This window comes from Canis lupus, chromosome 29 (genome assembly GCF_011100685.1).
Source record: "Canis lupus familiaris isolate Mischka breed German Shepherd chromosome 29, alternate assembly UU_Cfam_GSD_1.0, whole genome shotgun sequence".
Classification (NCBI taxonomy): domain Eukaryota; kingdom Metazoa; phylum Chordata; class Mammalia; order Carnivora; family Canidae; genus Canis; species Canis lupus.
In genome coordinates, this window is record NC_049250.1 from 40,297,808 (window position 1) to 40,317,172 (window position 19,365).

Below are 19,365 nucleotides of genomic sequence, written 5' to 3' on the forward strand. Positions count from 1 at the left end.
ATGATACGCAGGTAATACTTCACAGTAAATGCCACAGGGGCCATTTGGAAATACCTGCAGCAGGAAAAATCTGTTTTCAGTTAAAAATCCCTTTTATTTTTATTTATTTTTTAAAAGATTTTATTTATTTATTTGAGAGAGAAAAAGAATGGGGGGAAGAGCAGAGGGAGAGGGATAAGCAGACTCCGTGCTAAGCGCAGAGCCGGATGCAGGGCTCAATCCCATGACCCTGAGATCCTGACCTGAGCCGAGATCAAGAGTCGGACAGAGGCTTAACCGACTGAGCTCCCCAGGTGCCTCTAAAAATGCTTTTTAATGTGTAATGAACACAATGAAACTCCATTGAAGGCCACTGGCATACTTTTACCATGAAGTCAGGCATAAAGATCAGTCCTTTTAGATTTTTCCATAACTTGACCACTTTTAACCTCATTCAATCTCTACCACTTCTCACATGTCCTCTCTCAACCTACCACTCCCAATTCCATTCTTCCTCAGAGTGTTTCTATCCAGTCTTCTATTTTCACAGTGATGGTATTTGTTAGTTTGTGACAGAGATTTTGGATGGATCTCCAGCAAGTCTTAGACTCTGAATATGCATATTAAAGAAATTGGAGAAGGCTTAGTTTCTTCAAATCCTTGACTATGCAAAAAGTAGTTTCAGACTTTAACATTTTAAAATTGGAGAATCTATTTTCCTGTTGAGTATTCACTCAGTTAGCAGATATTTGATTGCATACCTTCTATATACTTAGGCACTGTTTTTTTTTTAATATTTTATTTATTCATGAGAGACAGAGAGAGAGGCAGAGACATAGGCAGAGGGAGAATCAGGGTCCATGCAGGGAGACCGACGTGGGACTCGATCCCAGGACCCTGGGATCAGGCCCTGAGTCGAATGCAGACACTCAACCACTGAGCCACCTAGGGGTCCCTAGGCACTGTTTTAAATATCATTATATCCTGTTAGAGGGGAAGAGGGGAGGGAGACGGAGTAACGGGGTGATGGACATTAAGGACGGCACTGGGTATTATACAAGACTGATGAATCACTGAACTCTATCTCTGAAACTAATAATACATTATATGTTAATTAATTGAATTTAAATTAAAAGATTAATTTTAAAAATAACATTATATCCATGAGTTCATGGAATTTACATCCTAAATTGGAGAAAGAGAGAGAGAGAGAGAGAGAGACATCAAATGGTAAAAACGTAAGTCTATAATGTCAGACAGTGATACATACTATAAGGAAAAATAAGGCAAGATAAGAAGAGTATTATGGGTTGAATTGTGTCCCCTCCAAAACTGAAGTCCCAGTACCTGTGAATGTGACCTCATTTGGAAAGAGGATCTTTGCAGATGATCAAATCACAATGAGGCCATTAGAGTGGGCCCTAATCCAATGACTAGTGTCCTCATAAAAAGGGGAAATTTGACACAGAGACGTGCCCACAAGGAGAATGTCATGTGAAGATGAAGGCAGAGATCTGGATGATGCTTCTACAAGCCAAGGAACATCAAAGATCGCCAGCAAACCACCAGAAGCTAGGAGTGAGACATGGAATAGATTCTCTCTCATGGCCTTCAGAACAAACCAATTCTGTCAACACCTTGATCTCAGACTTCTGGCTTCTAGAACTCTGACATTTCTGTTGAAAAGGTCTCCAAACGGTAGTACTTTGTTATGACTGCCCTACGGAAAGTAAGATTTTAGATGGGGTGATGGGGGAAGTTCACATCTGAAAGGAGAAGAGAATACAGTCAAGAAGGTAACTGGAGAAAGCACAGACCAGTATTGTTATTCCCTAGTAGAGGGAGTAACAAGTGCAAATCCCCTCTGGTGTGCACACGAGTGGCAAGTGTAAGGACTGCCACAGTCGGGGTTCCTGAAGCATGGTGAGTAACATGAAGGAAAGTGAGGGAGATAAGGTCAGACGCCCATAAGGTAGGGACCAACTGGCCACATGTGGATAATGGCCTTCTTCCCCAGGTAATAAGAGAAGCCACTGGAGAGCTGTGGGCAGAGAAATGACATCATCATTGTCAAAAGTAGCATGTTCAGTTTTCTGTTAACCAGAAAACAAGTTCCAAGTTCCTGATTGATGGTTTCACTTATGCACCTGTTCTAGCCAGGAGTCCTGGGGTTGCAAGTGACAGAGATTCAGCTCAAGCTCTCCTAAGCAAGGGAGGGAACTTATTAGCTCACGTAACCAAAAAGGCCATGAGTATTTAGGCAGAGCTGGGGATCAACCCATATCATCAATAATCTGTCCCCTTTTCTCCTTCTTTCAGTTCTCCTTTCCTCTATGTTGACTTTGTTTGCAGATAAGCTTTTATTATTATATGGCAAAAGAACCACCAGTAGCTCCAGACTTCATGCTTCTTAGTATTAGATATCCCAGGAGAGATTCTTTTTCTCCTACCATTCACATAATCCCCCAAAGAATGCTGGTTGGCTTCCTTGATTATGAGCCTAGTCCTATAATAATCAGTGGTGGTTTCTAGAGACAGTTCTTTGGCTGAGTGGCCTACATCACATATCCACTTCTATGGCAAGGAAGCAGACCCACAGGTTGCACTATCTAGGTGGGTGAGAAGCATTTACCAAAAGAAAGAGTTATGTGGGGGCCACAGAGCTGTACAGCTTCAGAATTCTAATTCATGTTATAGTCTACATGGATGCGACCCACTGCAGTGCACAACCCCCGAGAGGCCTTATGGTGGTCCTTGGTACTCTAACCTGAGGAAGGGGGAAAAGAAGCTGTGCAGGCAAAAAGGGCAGGCATCCCCTAGCACATCTTTTTTTTTTTTTTTTAAGATTTTATTTATTTATTCATGAGAGACACACGGAGAGGGAGAGGGGGAGAGAGAGAGAGAGAGAGAGAGAGAGAGAGGCAGAGACACAGGCAGAGGGAGAAGCAGGCTCCCTGCAGGGAGCCTGATGCGAGACTTGATCCCAGAACTCTGAGATCACGCCCTGAGCCGAGGGCAGACACCCAACAGCTGAGCCACCCAGGCATCCCTCCCCTAGTACATCTAATTACAGAGCTAGTCATTTGTAACTTTAAGAAAGAACTTTTTTTTTTTTTAAAGACTTTATGCAAAGTTGGCTGGACTTCTGGCTTCCTGGAACAAAATATGACTCATAAAATGCAAATCTACAGCAGATATATAAATACATTTATTTCTTCTAAAGAATGATATCTAATAGTCCTAATTATGGCATATCTTAGGCTTAAGTCAAGTAAATAATTCACCTTTGATAACAGTACTATAAATGGAGCTGTGATTCACAAGTGCATGGTTCTTCCTAAGAACTCTGTGCATTCATTTATTACAGTTATAGACTGGCCCCTAATATTGACAGGTTCCATGCCAGGAATTATAAATATGGCAAGGAGACCAAACAAACCTTGTTCCTGTCCTCATGGGTAAGATGGATATTAGACAACGAACACACAAATAATATATAATTATACTGTGGTAAGTAGGAAGAAGGAAAAGAACTGGGTTTCATCAGAGAGAATTAACAAAATTGGGGGTTGATTTAGATCAGGATCAGGGATTCATCTGAGGTTGTGCCATTTAGGCAGAATGCTGACGTATATATAGGAATTAGTCAGATTTGAAGAGTGGGAGAGGAAGGGAAAGTATTCTAGGCAGAGGGAATAGCATGTACGAAGGCCTTAAAGAGTTTCAGATATCACCAACACCCCTGCCCAGGCCCAGGGACGTGACCCCAGACGCTTACCAATTGTATTGTCCATTTCATTTTTATTGCTGCTTTCCAATGATATTTCAAATTAACTAAATCACACACATTCTCTTTTCATCATTATAGAGTAGATAGAATGTTTAGATTTTCCCCTCTGACTATAATTTTTAAAAAAAGATTTTATTTATTTATTCATGAGAGATGCAGAGAGAGGCAGAGACCCAGGCAGAGGGAGAAGTAGGCTCCCTGTGGGGAGCCCGATGGGGACTTGATCCCAGGACCCTGGGATCACACCCTGAACCAGAGGCAGATGCTCAGTCACTGAGCCACCCAGGAGTCTGTGTACAGTTTGTTTTTTTTTTAAAGAAATTTATTTTTTATTTCTATTTTTAAGATTTTATTTATCTGTTTGACAGAAAGAGAGAGAGAGAGAGAGAGAGAGCAAGCACAAGCAGGGGAATGGCAGGCTGAGGGAGAGAGAGAAGCAGACTCTCCACTGAGCAGGGAGCCCGATGTGGAGCTCGATGACAGGACCCTGGGATCACAACCCGAGCTGAAGGCAGACACTTAAACTAATTGAGCCACCCAGGCGCCCCTGATTATAATTTTTATATATTAATGTATATTAATGTATTAATGTATATTAATGTATTAATATATGACGATGGCAAAGTGATCAAAAGTGGAATTGATGAAAGGATGATTGTAATTATTTCATGCTGGCAATATATTTTCAAGTGTTTTGCAGTCACTTACCACTTCTGTTTCTATAACTTCATGGTAGGAAAGAAGAGAACAAGAGGACTTAGAGCTGAGGATGCCAGCTATGGAGAGGGGGTTAGTATTTACAGGTAATTCTCTAAGGTTCTCTTCTGGGATCTGCTAAGTGAAGGACAGAAGTCTGGGTACTGACTACTGGGGAGGAGGTAAAACTTGGATGTCATGGTCCAGGCCCTTGATCAATCAAGGTCCAAACAGAAAATAGATGGCACACTCAGAAGGGTCTTGGTCTCCTGCTTTTCTAGTTTTAGAGTTATTTGTTGCTTTTTTTTTTCTACTCAGTCAACTCCTAAAAAATGTATAGCCCAATAGATTTCTGCAATCATGTGTACCTGAAATATGTAATGACAAGATACTTGAAGAAAGGCACTTTTGTCATACTATTATTACCTTTATTGTTCATCTTGGTTTTTCAAATTATAGAAGTTTTTAAATATGAAAACCAGCACAGACAGTAAGATAATGTGTACTCATATATCCACCACTCTGATTTAGAAAATGTTAATATTTTGACATTTTTTTTCCAAATTTTTAAATAAAATATCACAGCATGCAAGGCTTCTTGTTACTTCTCCTTACCTCCTATTTATTCATTCATTAATGCCTTCATTCATTACTTTCATTTTTAAAAGGTTTATTGAACTACTTACCCTGCTATAAAAGCCATGGGATAAACACAAGATTGAGACTTATTTCCTTTCCTCAGGGTGTTCCCAATCTAGCAATGATATCCTCAAAATGGTTGGTTGGTTGTTTTCAGTAGGTAGCTGTGAACATACAAAAGGAGGGGAAAAAACTAGAGAAATGGAAGCTTCTACAGCGAAAACCAAAGAGTGAGATGGATAAAACTCCAATTGCACTAACACAGTGACCACTTTGCCTCTTTCTGTTTCTGATAGAATTGTATGGTAGATGCCCTTTTAGCAAATGAAAAATCTGCTACTAAATAGGTATTTGACACTGGTTAATTTTTATATGCTAGTCTGTGCTAAGCATATAGACAATACTAAATGCTCAAAAGAAACATTAATAGATTACTTTCAGGTCTAAAACTGCGTAATTGTATACATTTTTAAAATTGTACTTGAGGGTGAGTACCCTACATTGGAAAGCATAATGCATTCAGATCCTCTTATTCATAATTGACGGTAAGTTCTCCAAAATCAGATAACAGGAAGGCCTGCCTATTAGATGAGTAGTGGAAACTTTTCACAAGGGAAACTATTCCTTTCAAGCTTGAATTTCTTCACATTCTGCAATTCTGCTGGGTCTGGTTTGTCTGGGTCGGCAATCGGGAAGATTGCAAGTCTGTGTAGTATCTTGGTCGCAAATTAGGAGGTATCCCCTCTGGGCTCATAACAGCCCTGCCAACTTGTGCCTCTGTGGGAAAAAACAGGTTCTCTTTCCTCAGAGACAGCCCCAAACCAGTCCACACCAGCCCCACTCACCCCCTTGGCCCAGCGTGTTTGTGCACTGCACACACTGCACAACCAGGTGTCTTGTTTCCAGTGCCAGAAAACATGGCTCTCAGCATACTACACCGAACACCTCCCAACGCCGGGCACTTGGCCAGGTGCTGGAAATAAAAAGAGGAATAAGACAGAGTCTACCTTTGGTGTCTGGGAAGTGGGCCATATAAACAGATACCACAATAAGAGCTAGTAAAGTGATCAAAGAGAAATGCAGACAGGATCACAAATGAAGGAACTGCTCATTTTTCTTGGATGGGGCTGGGGTCAAGGCAAATTCAGAAAGCACGAGGCTTTGGAATTGGGGTTCATAGGATGAGTAGAGGTTCATGAGGTGGGTGAAGGGCAACAGGGCTTTTGATAACAAGGAGAAGCTTGGGAGTCTCTTCCTGCAGCCGTAGCCTCAGGAAAGCCTAGGGCTGCAGCTTCATCACTTTGATCTAGGTTTTGGGTCCCACCATTTTCGTTGGGTTTGTCTATGTCTCTTTTTGTCTTTGAAGTGATCCAGACAAGCTCAGCAGTGGGGCTCGTATAAACAGTGTAAAAAGAAAAAACAGTGTTCACTTGCCAGCAATGTCCCCCCACATAGCTCTCTTGGGAGTCTGGAGAGGCAGGAGGTGGCTGGTCAAAGGCCAGGGATTTGGGAACATTGCCAAATGGCCTCCTTGAAGATACAGCACACAAGGACATTCCAGGAAGAGGGAGCAGTATAATACCACAGTATTTTGTTTGCCAGATGGAAATATCCTTAGTGACAAACATATTTAATTTGGCTGCAGGTGTGACCTTTGATTATGCAATAGAATTGTGCAGCAGCTAGAATGTAATTTCCGAACGACCTAGGCTGCTTATTTCCCTAGAAGGATTAGTTAGTTTTGCCCAGAAAAGCTTTTCGAAGACCACAGACTACATTTCTAACTCTAATGAACCTTTCCCTCTCTTGGCACGTTCTACTGGTTGCTGGAAGAATAGGGAGGAAGCATGCGCATAGCACAGCTCCACAGAAGCCACTGTCACTCTCAGAAAAACAACTAGGTGCATGTCCCTTCCGCAGGGAGTTAGAGGGCTTCTCCAGGTCATTCAGGGAGAGTGGTCCAATGCCTGCAGCGGACTGATTGTAGAGGGTGGGGGATCAGAGGCAACAACCTTTACTTCTCCCCCCATGGTAGGGACTCTGGTGTTGCTGTGAGGTTCTGAAAGGGCGGTGGCCTCTGAATCTTGTTTGTGGAGTTCAAGGAGGACTAGAAGCTTCACTGGGCACTGTGCACCACAACAAGGACAACAAAAACAAACCTGCTGACTGTGTTTTTACTGATTAGTTCCAAACTAGCTATTCCGGGCCACACACTCTTAAACTAGGTTCTCCTTTGATGACCTCTATGTTGAAATAAAAGGAGGTGGTGAGTTATGCAGCAGCAGCCCTCGGGAACTGCCTGAGGGCCCTCATTGCAACAATCTGATAACAGCAGAAAGCACTGAGGAGTATCTCCCCACCCATGTTTGTGATCCTCCAGTGCCCAACACCCTCCTTCTGAGGCTCCCACTGACCAGGGAATGGAGAACCTTGGCCCATATTAGTATTCAGGTAGGAGTCATCAATGAGAACATGAGACAAACTCAAGAACACTTTGTAAACACAAAAGAACATTCCTACAAAGTAGGCAGGCCCATTAAAACATGGCAGGTAAAAAAAAAAAAAAGAAAAATTTTTTTTTAAAAGACCAAGTTTAGCCACAGAGAGTTGAAGGATATGCTAACCTGTATTTAAGGACCCCACAAAAGGGGATCACATGTCTATGAATATCTTTGGGAAAGTATCATGCACCAAAATGTCCTCAATCCCCCTAAAAGACTTCACATTCTTCAGCTCAGGAATGAAAAAGATACGTCATTCCACCAGATACATATGCCAAAAATCCAGGAACCATCATTTATTTCTCTCTTTTCTCCATTACTTTCCCCCATCAGTCTGTCAGCAAGCTGATCTTCAAATTATATATTGATTTGTCCATATCTTTTTATGTTCATGACCACCATCCCAGTCCAAGCCACAATAACCTCTTGCCCAGACAACCTCAAAATCTCACTCACTGGCTTCTCTATATTCACTTTGGCTCCCCTCCGTCTCAGATTGCAGTATGGGAAGGTCTTTCTAAGCATAAACTGATAGAAGAAATGAACAAAGGAAGAGTTATATATATATTTGACAACAAAGAAGGCCTAAAAATTTGAATGTCCAAAAAACATCACCACACCTATCTCTTAGCAGAAGTGAGAGGGTTGGGGCAGAGAGAAATTTCACTTTCTACTATACATGTTTCTGTATGATTTCATTTAAATTAACACAACAAAACATGTTATAAATAACTGAAAATAAGCAACAAACTGGAAAAATATTTGACACAAATATGGTAAAACTTAATAGATTTGACAGTCTTAATATATAAAAGCTCATCCAAATCAAGGAGAAAAACATTAAGACCATCAGCATTTAAAATGGGTAAGGAAAAGGGCGCCTCGGGGGCTCAGTAGGTTAAGCAACCAACATTTGGTTTCTGGTCAAGTCATGAGCTCATGGGTCGTGGGGTCAATTGGGCATTGAGCCCCTAGTTGGGCTATGCATCCAGCAGAGTCTGCTTGAAGATTCTCTTCCTCTGCCCCTCTCCCCACTGGTGTATGTGTGTGTCCATGCACGTGCTCTCACTCTCAAATGAACAAATACACTTTTAAAAAATGGGTAAGAAAAAAATTATACTTTGAAATAAACTAGGTTTTTTTTAACTACTAGTTTTTTAACAAAAAATGAGTAAGAATATTGACACTAAATCACTGAAAATCAAATATAAATATGTAGTAAAGAAAAAATGTCCTATCTCACTAACAGTCACATAAATGAAAATTAAAAGTGAGATATCACTTTTTACATATTACCATGACTTTAAAAAATTTTAATAAATCAATCACTTTCATCATAATTTCTTTGTGGGAGTATATAATTTCTTTGGTAATAATTTTGGCAATGTCAGATATCTTAAAACTTCACAGACTTTTTTTTTTAAGATTTTATTTATTTATTTGAGAGAGAGAGTGAGAGAGAGAGAACAAGGGGTGAGGAGGGGTGGGTTTTAGGAGAGAAGACTCCCCACTGAGCAGGGAGCCCTCCACAGAGCTAGATTCCAGGACCCTGAGATCATGACCTGAGCCAAAGAAAGATGCTTAACTGACTGAGCCACCCAGGACCCCCAAAAGTCCACAGCCTTTGACTAGTGATTTTATTTCTAGGACTTTATCACAAGGTAATAATATCACAGATATGGACAAAGATTAAACTACAGTGTTTCATCTAAGAATTATATATAAAATCAAAAATTGGGGAAGGATCAAATAACAAGAGCACAGTTAAATCAATAGTGTTACATCTATCAGTAAGATAAGTTATAATAGTGTCAACAAAAATATTTATGAAGGCTCAGTATAATAAAAATACCTATTTTCCATAAGTTAAATATAAATTTAACATAATTCCAATAAAAATACTTTCAGTTTTTTTTTTTTTTCAATAGAAAAACTGATCCTAAAGGTCGAATAGAAAAAATTAACAACAATGGCCAGGAAAACACTGGCAAGGGAAAAGAGCAATGAGAAAGCACCAGTATTAGCAGATATATATGAAAACGTATTTTATGCAATAGTTAGGAGAGTACTAGAATATTAATAGACAAATGGAACAGTATAGACACCAAATACATATGTTAGTTCATTCCATGGAAAGAGAAGCATCTCAAGTCAAAGAGGAAAAGGTAGACCCATGAATAAATGATGTCAAGACAAGTAGAAAGATACAAACAGTTGGATCTATGTCTTTTTTTTTTTTAATTTATTTATTTATGATAGTCACAGAGAGAGAGAGAGAGAGGCAGAGACACAGGCAGAGGAAGAAGCAGGCTCCATGCACCAGGAGCCTGATATGGGATTCAATCCCGGGTCTCCAGGATCGCGCCCTGGGCCAAAGGCAGGCGCCAAACCACTGCGCCACCCAGGGATCCCTGGATCTATGTCTTTGCAACATTTGTCTCCAAAAAAACTCAAGAAAGACAAAGAAATATAAAAACTAAAACTATAGAAGTACTAGAAGAAAACAAAGATTAAAAACATTTTTTAATGGGAAGGTCTTTATAATGATGATTCAAAATCTAGAAGCCATAAAAGTAAATATTGATGAAGCCTGGCTATATAAAAATATATTATAAAATTTGAACATGGGAAGATTCTACAAGAAAAGACAAAGCCAAAACAAACTGGGAAAAAAGTGATCTATGTCCCAGACATAGGGCTAATCTCTTTCATGTACACAGAGCTACTATAAATCAGTATGGGAGGCCTGTAACCTATAGAAAAGTGGGCAAAGCTTATGAAAAGAGAGGTTCGTTCCATACACATTTTAGGAGTGTGTGTTCCAGCTCTGTGAAGAATGCTGATGGTATTTCAATGGGGATTGCACTGAATGTGTAGATTGCTTTGGGTAGCACAGACATTTATTACTATTTGTTCTTCCAATCCATGAGCATGGAATGTTTTTCCATTTCTTTGTGTCTTCCTCCATTTCTTTCATAAGTGTTCTATAGTTTCAGAGTACAGATCCTTTACCTCTTTCGTTAGGTTTATTCCTCGGTATCTTAATAGCCAAAGTACTGTTGAAAAAGAAAACCAATGGCGGGGGCATCACAATTCAAGCTGGGTTTCAAGCTGTATTACAAAGTTGTGATCTTCAAAACAGTATGGTACTGGCACAGAAACAGACACATAGATCAAGAGAACAGAACAGAGAACCCAGAAATGGGCCCTTTACTCAACAGTCAACTAATCTTTGACAAAGCAGGAAACAATATCCAATGGAAAAAAAAAAAAGATAGTCTCTTCAGTACATGGTGTTGGAGCAACTGGACAGTGACATGCAGAAGAATGAAACTGGACCACTTTCTTATACTACACACAAAAATAAATTCAAAATGGATGAAAGATCTAAATGTGAGACAGGAATCCATCAAAATCCTGGAGAAGACAGGCAGCAACCTCTTTGACCTCAGCCACAGCAATTTCTTGCAAGACACATTTCTGGAGGCAAGGAAAACAAAAGCAAAAATGAACTGTTGAGACTTCATCAAGATAAAAAGCTTCTGCACAGCAAAGGAAACAGTCAACAAAAACCAAAAGACAACCTACAGAATGGGAGAAGGTATGTGCAAATGACTTATCAGATAAAGGGCTAGTATCCAAAATCTATAAAGAACTTAGCAAACTCAACACCCAAAAAAACAAAAAAAATCCATTCAAGAAATGAGCAGAAGACATGAACAGACATTTATCCAAAGAAAACATACAAATGGCCAATGGACACATGAAAAAACGCTCGACATCACTCAGCATTAGAAATAGAAATCAAAACCACAATGAGATACCACCTTACACCAGTCAGAATGGCTAAATTTAACAACTTGGGAAACAACAGATGTTGGCGAGGATGTGGAGAAAGGGAAACCCTCTTGCACTGTTGGTGGGAATGTGGACTGGTGCAGCCACTCTGGAAAACAGTATGGAGGTCCAAAAAAGGTTAAAAATAGAACTTCCGTAGGATCTAGCAATTGTACTAGTAGGTATTTACCCAAAGGATACAAAACATAGTGATCCCAAGGGGCACCTGCACCCCAATGTTTACAGCAGCAGTGTCCACAGAAGCCAAACTATGGAAGGAGCCCAGAGGTCCATCGACAGATGAATAGATAAAGATGCGGCAAATATATACATATGTATATATGTACACACACACACATACACACACATACTGGAATACTCCTCAGCCACCAGAAAGAACAAAATCTTGTCATTTCCAACTACGTGGATGGAACTGGAGGGTATTACGCTAAGTGAAATAAGTCAGTCAGAAACAAAACAGATGAACATAGGGGAAGGGAAGGAAAAATAAAATAAGAAGAAAATAGAGAGGGAGGCAAACCATAAGAGACTCTTAACTCTAGGAAACAAACTGAGGTTGTTGGAGGGGAGGTAGGTAGGGAGATGGGGTACCTGGGTGATGGGCATGAAGGAAGGCACTTGATGTAATGAGCACTGGCATTATATGCAGCTGATGAATTACTAAATTCTACCCCGTAACTATTAAAAAAAAAAAAAAAGAATACGAAAGAATGCTGTACCGGATGTTCAAGACTCTTTAAGATTTCATGCCCCTTTAAAGAAGTTGAAATTTGAAACTTTGAAACTGTGGGTAACGCATTATAGGTGTGATGTATGCAAAAAAGAGACAGCAAGGATCCCCAGTGAGGGCACCAGGACCGAAGAAAAGGCTTTGGCCTTATGTCAAAATATTGGTTAGTAGGGGTGCCTGGCTGGCTCAGTTGGTAGAGTGTGGGACTCTTGATCCTAGGGTTGAGTTCAAGCCCCACGTTGGGCACAGGGTTTACATATATATGTAAATATTGAAAATATTGTCAATATTTAAAAACTGACAAATGAATGACTTGTTTTAAGTTAAAATGTTTAAAGTAAAAAAGTTTATAGGAAAGGATATAAGAGTAATTCTAAAACTATGAAAAGATGCTCATCTTCACTTGTTTTTTTTAGGGGGGGAGGAGAGGGTCAGAGGGAGATAGAGAATCCATATTACAAAAGATTTATTTATTGGAGACAGGGAGAACAGGCAAGGAAGGGGAGGGGCGGAGGGAGAGGGAAAGAGAGAGAATCCTCAAGCAGGAAACCCTGAGGTCATGTCTGAGCCGAAATCAAGAGTTGGATGCTTAACTGACTGAGCCACCTAGGTGCCCCTCATCTTTACTCTTAATAAGAGAAATGCAAATTAAAACTAAACTGAAATACTACTTTTTTTTACTTATTCAATTGGTAAAAATGCCCAAACTTTTGGCAAGGCTGCTGCAGAGAACTGGGTTCTCCCACTGCTAGTAGTAGTGCAAAATGCCGTAAATCTTATGAGGAGAATTGAGCAGCGTCTATCAAAAACATAATTTTGACCCAGAAATTCTACTTCTGGGAATTTATTTAGGCCTTTGCATGCAAAAATAGTGCACAAAGCTAATAATTTAAGCACTGGTGTCACAGGCAATGAATAGAGAAAAACAAGTGTCTACCACTAGAAGACTGGTTAAATTAACCAGTATGTGCTAATAAAAAAAGGATGAAACTCACTATGAACTTCTATGGAAATATCTAAGGGAAATTATGATCATGTGAACAAAACATACTATCTTTTATGTAAGAAGTTGCAGGGAGAGAATGAAATCTATATTCCTATTTGCATTATTATCTGCATGAATAAAGGAAAGGATGCTGTATTAGTTATTTATGTCCCTATAACAAATTACCTGAAACCTTAATGGATTAAGACAACTGATATTTAATACCTCATATGGTTTTTGAGGGCCAGGGGTCAGGAAGTGGCTTTGCTGGGTGGCTCTGGGTGGCTCTGGCACAGTGTCTCTCCTGCAGCCACAGGGAAGTTGTCAGCTGGGGCGCGGCCGTCGGCAGGGGCTGCACATCCACTTCCAAGCTCACCCGTGACTGCTGGCAGGCAGGAGGCTTGGGTTCTTTGCCGCACGGGCCTCTCCCTGGGGCTGCTCACACACCCAGCTGCAGGTGACGGGTGAGGTGTGGGTGGGGATCCCAAGATGGTGAGTGCAGACCTTGTAGCACCTAAACTCAGAGGTGGAACATCATTCTCGTTAGAAGCAAATCCAGCTCATGCTCATGGGGAGAGAAATCGAAGCCTAGTCTCTTGAAGAAAGGAGTATTCCAGAATTGGTGGACATAGTTTTTAAACTGCCATGGAGCATGGTTAACGAAGGGTCATGGGAGAGTGAGGAGAGGGGCAGATACGGAATGGGTTGGAGAATTTCACCGCTATCTTTAATCGTGGTAAAATATACATAACAAAATTTATCATCTTAACCGCATACAGCTCTGCATCAAGTCTATTCACGTTGTTGTGCAGCCATCACCACCAACCACCTCCAGAAGTCTTGTCATTTTGCAAACTCGAACCCTGTACCCATCGGAGGATAACTGCCCCCTCCTTCCCTACAGCCCTGGAAACCACCATTCTTTCTATCTCTGTGGATTTGACTTCTCCCAGGTACTTTATGTAAGAGGAATCATACAGTTCGTGTCCTTTTGTGACTGACTTATTTCACTTAACCTAACGTCCATATTATAGCATGTGTCAGAATTTCCTTCCTTTTTAAGGCCGAATAGTATTCCATTGTAGGTATATACCATATTTTTTATCCAGTCATTAATCAGTGAACATGTGGTTTGCTTCTACCCTTTGGCTATCATGAATGATGCTATGAACATCTGTGTAAATAGCTCTTTGAGTCCTCACTTGTGTATTTTTATATTAAATTTTTTTAAATCTCTTTGAGTCCTCACTTAGGTATTTTTATATTTAAATTTTTTTAGGGATCCCTGGGTGGCGCAGCGGTTTGGCGCCTGCCTTTGGCCCGGGGCCCGGGATCGAATCCCACGTCAGGCTCCCAGTGCATGGAGCCTGCTTCTCCCTCTGCCTCTGTCTCTGCCTCTCTCTCTCTCTGTGACTATCATAAATAAATAAAAACAAAAAAAATTAAAAAAAAATAAATTTTTTTAGACCATGGAAATTGCATTCATAATCAGTTGTTACATATCAAACAACCCTAAAACTTGATGACTTATAACAACAATGACTTCTTATTTCTCCTGGTTCTATGGGTTGGCTGGGTTGTTCTTCTGCTTGTTTACCTGGCCTCGGTCACATGGTAGCGTTCTGCTGATATGATGGGCCCAAAGGTCCAAGCTGGCCTCATTCACACGGCTGTCAGTTGGTCTTGGCTCTCGTTTTCCTCCCTGTGACCTCTTACCCTCTAGTAGGTTAGACCAACTTCCTCACATAGAAGACTCGGAGACGTGTTCGAGACAGGGAAAGTGGAAGCTGCAAGGTTTCTGAGGCTTACACTCTGGAATTGCATAATGTAATTTCTGTTATCTTCTATTGGTCAAAGCAAATGTCAAAGACAGCTCAGATTTCAGATAGAGAAAGACAAACACCACATGATTTCACTTCTATGTAGAATCTAAAAAAACAAAACAAAAAAACCCCCAAGCAAACAACAGCAAAAAAAAAAAACCCAAACAGACTCAAACACAGAGAACAAACTGGTGGTTGCCAGAGGAGAGGTCGATGGGGGGGAATGGGTGAAACAGATAAAGGGGACTAAGAGGTGCAAACTTCCAGGCATAAAACAAATGAATCACAGAGATGGAAAGGATGGCATAGGAAATAAAACCGATAATATTGTAATAATGTTGTTTGGTGACAGATGGTGGCTACCTTTACTGTGGAGGGAACTGATTAATGTATAGAATCGTTGAATTAAAAAAAAAGAAAGAATCGTTGAATTATGTTGTTGTACAACTGAAACTAATGCAACACTGAATGTTAACTGTGCTTCAAAAAAAACCCCCAAAACCCCAGCTCAGCTTCAGGGGGTGGGGAACAGACTCCACCTCTTGATGAGAATAGCTGTAAGAAACCTGTGGCCATATTCAGGGGGACATGGGTGGCTCAGTCGGTTAAGTGTTCAACTCTGGTCAGGATCTTAGGGTCCTGGGATCGAGCCCCAAGTTGGGTTCTGTGCTCAGTGTGGAGTCTGCTTGAGATTCTCTTTCTCTCTCCCTGCCCAGCCCTTCCTGCATTATGCTTTCTCTCGCTAAAAAATAAATAAAATCTTAAAAAAAAAAAATCTGTGGCCTTATTTAATCTACCATAGAACATATTACTTATTCCAAAATATTAAAAATGTCTATAAGTAAATCTTAACGATATGGGAAAACTCATATTTTAGTAAGCAGAGAGCAGCACCGTATACGAATCATGATTTATATCTTTACCACCATTGTCTCCTGGCTTCCCAGCAGCCCTCCCCCCATGACTCTATTTTCAGGTTTTTTCCTATTTCCACTAGAGATAATGGCTCAACTCAAAATGCTTAAATAGTAAGGAAAATAGATTATTTCACATAACAGAGAGGAAGGCAGCTCCAACGGCCGAAAACGCACTGACTTGCTAATGTCAGCAGGTCCCCAAAGCCAGGTCAGCATTTCAGCCAGATGCTCACTAGCCAGATGCTAGTCTCCCTCATGGCCCCACCATGGCTGCTCCAGCTGGAAGTGGCACATTCAAAACTGCCAACATTTAGAGGAAGAAGAGGTATGCGTCTTCCTTGTGTCTCTGCCCCCTCATCTCTTCATGTGGAGGAATTTTAGACACACAGAAAAGCTGAGAGCAGTACAATGATGAACCATATCCCCGCTACCTAGATTCAACAATTGACAACCTTTTGCCACAGGCCACGATTGCTCAATCTCTCTCCTTCACTCTTTTTCCTACAGCATTTGAAATTAAGTTGCAGACATCATGACACTGTACCCCTATAGGATTCAGCCTATATTTCCTTTTTTTTTTTTTAAAAAAAAAAGATTTTATTTATTTTTTTAAGAGAGACAGCAAGGCTGAGTGGGGGTATGCTGGGGGGAGGAGGGGCATAGGGAGAAGGCCAAGCAGACTCTCTGCTGGGCGTGAAGCTCGACACTGACGTCAGGCTGGATCCTAGGACCCCAGGATCACAACTGAGCCAGTCAGATGCTTAACCGACTGAGCCATCCACATGCCCCATCAGCCTATGTTGACTAAGAATGTCTCCTACAGATCCACAATAACAGCTCACTTAAGAAAAATTAACGGTGATTCCCTAGTATCACCTAATATTCAGTCCAGGTTAGAATTTCCTCAGTAGCCCCTAAAATGTATTTTATTACTTATCTTTTTACAACCAGAATCCAATCAAGTTTCATGCACTGTGTTTGGTTTTAGGTTTCTCTGGTCCCTTTTAATTTAGAGCATGCCCTCAACTTGGTTCTCATGGCATTGTGTTTTTCTTTTGAATTATTCTGGTGTATTTCCTCATGATGCCATTCATTTTGTTCCTCTGGTCTTTGCATTTCTCGTGAACTTCAAAATTAGATTTAGACGCTTACTTAGATTTATGTTAAACTTCTGGCAAGAATATTTCGTAAGTGGCTTATCGTACCTTTATTAGCGAGGCGAATTTCTCAGAAGCCCCATGGGAGACTTTTTCCTAAGTGCCGTTGGCCAGAGCAGGGACACATGCACTGCCCTGGACCAATCACTGCCAAGGGAAGTGCAAACACCATGCTCGGGCACTCAGAAGATGTACCTCTGTGGGCGGAGTGGTGCCTGGCTCCTCGAAGGCAGGAAGGTGGATACAGGTATGAAAAGGGTTCTGCAGGTGGATGAAGCAGGAGGCTCCCTTTCCCTGACCCCTTCCATGCACCAGCAAGTTCCACTGGCGGGACCCTTCACCGTGGATACCCACCCACTTTTCTCCACCTCCCTCCACCACTGCACTGCTCCCAGTCTCCAACGGTGCTGGCCCAGGCTCCTGCCATTACCTCCCAGCCAGTCTCCCCACGTCCAGAGACACCAGAGCTGTCTTTTAAAATCTAAGTTGGATTTCAAAGTCTGCCAAACCCCTGCTTTAATCCCTTTGAGGGCTTCCTTGTGCACTTAAGACAAAATCCTCACATCTCGACCTGGCCTACAACACATCACATCACTTGGCTCCTGCCTACCTCTCCACCTTCACTTGGCCCAACCTCCTGCACATTCAGTAAATGCCAGCGACACAGGCATTCACTCTTTGAATGTACCGGACCTTTTGCTGATTCAGGGTTCGTGCACACGCAGTTCTGTCTTGTGGAACACCATCCCCTTTGCCTGGTAGCAGAAGACAGAGTCGTTATGGGCTTGGATTGCATTCCCCCTAAATGCATATGAAGTCCTACCTCCAGCTCCTCAAAAGGGGACTGTTATTTAGAGTCAGGGTGTGCAAAGATGTAATTAAGGAAAAATGAGGTCACTAGGATGTGTCCTCATCCAAAGACTGGTGTCCTTATAAAAGATAATATTAGGACATAGACGCAGAGGAAAGAGCACATAAAGTCACAGGGAGAAGGGGGCTATTTACAAGTCAGGGAGAGAAGCTCCGAAGAAATCAACCCTGCTGACAATTTGATCTTGGACATCTAGGCTCTACAAGCGTAAGGAAATACAAGTCTGTAGTTTAAGCCACCCAGTCTGTGGCTCTTTATTATGGCTGCCCATGCAAACCAAACCAGTGGTTAAGCAGGTTGATTCTGGAGCAGCCTTCCTACGTGGAAATCTTGCCTCTGCCAGTCACTAGCTGAGTAATTCGGGGCAACTTACCCTTTTCATGCCTTGGTTTCCTTTTCTGTAAAGTGTGGATGGTAACAACGGCACCAGCACAGTGCCAACCCTCCAGTTTGCCCCAGACGGAGGGGTTTCCCAGGATGCTGGACTTGCAGTTCTAAAACCTCAACAGTCACCCTAAAGCAAGTATCACCCTAGAAGAACGCCCGCTGCTTGGTAAGCACTAAGTAGCAAATGTCGTCACTATGATTATTAATTACATTTTCAGATCTCAGCTTCACTATCACTTTCTCTGAGATAGTTTCCTGACTCCATAATCTGGATTAGGACTCCCTGTTAAACTCTTTCATAGTGTAAGGTTCTTTCTTTGTTAGGGGTACCTCACTGAACCCAGAATGAGAATATCCATTCTAATTTTCAATAACCATAGGTACTCTTGATTTCTAACTGGGCACAGGGCTGACTGGAATAAAACCTACTTCCCAGTTTCCCTTGTAGAAAACCAAATTCTGACCAATGGGGTATGGGCAGATGTGATATGTGCAAATTTTGGGGTGTTCCCTTAAAGCAGAAACTTCTTTCTTTAAAAAGATTTATTTATATATATATTTATATATAATATAATTATATATTTAAAGTTTTTTTAAAAACTTATTTATATATATAAGAGAGAGCATGCAAGAGAAAGCGAGTGCATGCGCAGCGGGGAGGGGCACAGAGGGAGAAGGAGAGAGAAACTCCAAGCAGACTCTGAGCTCAGTGTGGAGCCTGACGTGGGGCTTCATCTCATGATCCTAAAATCATGACCTGAGCCAAGACCAAGACTCAGAGGATCAACCAACTGCACCACCTAGGCACCCCAGGTAGGAGGTTCTCAACCTAGAGAAGCTGTCGATAGAATTCTCGGAGCCTGTGAATCAGAATGGGAAAAAAAAAAATCACATCTGTAGTTTCATGAACTGCTAACTGAAGTTTAGCATTTGTTTTATTTATGCATAAAGGCAACAAGGCACAGAAATATTAGCAGGGACTGTGATCCTGTCACCGAATGAAATCACAGACGTTTCCTTACCACCTAATCA

At 41.3% G+C, this 19,365-nt stretch overlaps 1 long non-coding RNA gene across 12 annotated transcripts in view; it reads right to left on the reverse strand.

Moving 5' to 3' along the window:
* The window catches only part of LOC119866748, a 30,469-nt gene that overhangs the window by 5,891 nt on the left and 5,213 nt on the right, over nucleotides 1-19,365 (reverse strand). For 4 of the 12 annotated variants that reach the window (XR_005381258.1, XR_005381256.1, XR_005381255.1 and 1 more), the window contains 4 exons: nucleotides 14,776-14,990; nucleotides 13,404-13,692; nucleotides 5,950-6,077; nucleotides 5,152-5,268 (listed from right to left, as the gene is read on the reverse strand). This is a non-coding gene — a long non-coding RNA (uncharacterized LOC119866748). Of the gene's footprint in view, nucleotides 1-5,151; nucleotides 5,269-5,949; nucleotides 6,078-8,061; nucleotides 8,134-13,403; nucleotides 13,693-14,775; nucleotides 14,991-17,123; nucleotides 17,661-17,685; nucleotides 18,285-18,319; nucleotides 18,850-19,162; nucleotides 19,194-19,365 lie in introns of those variants that run through there. The other 8 variants (XR_005381260.1, XR_005381257.1, XR_005381261.1 and 5 more) reach the window with 7 other exon arrangements.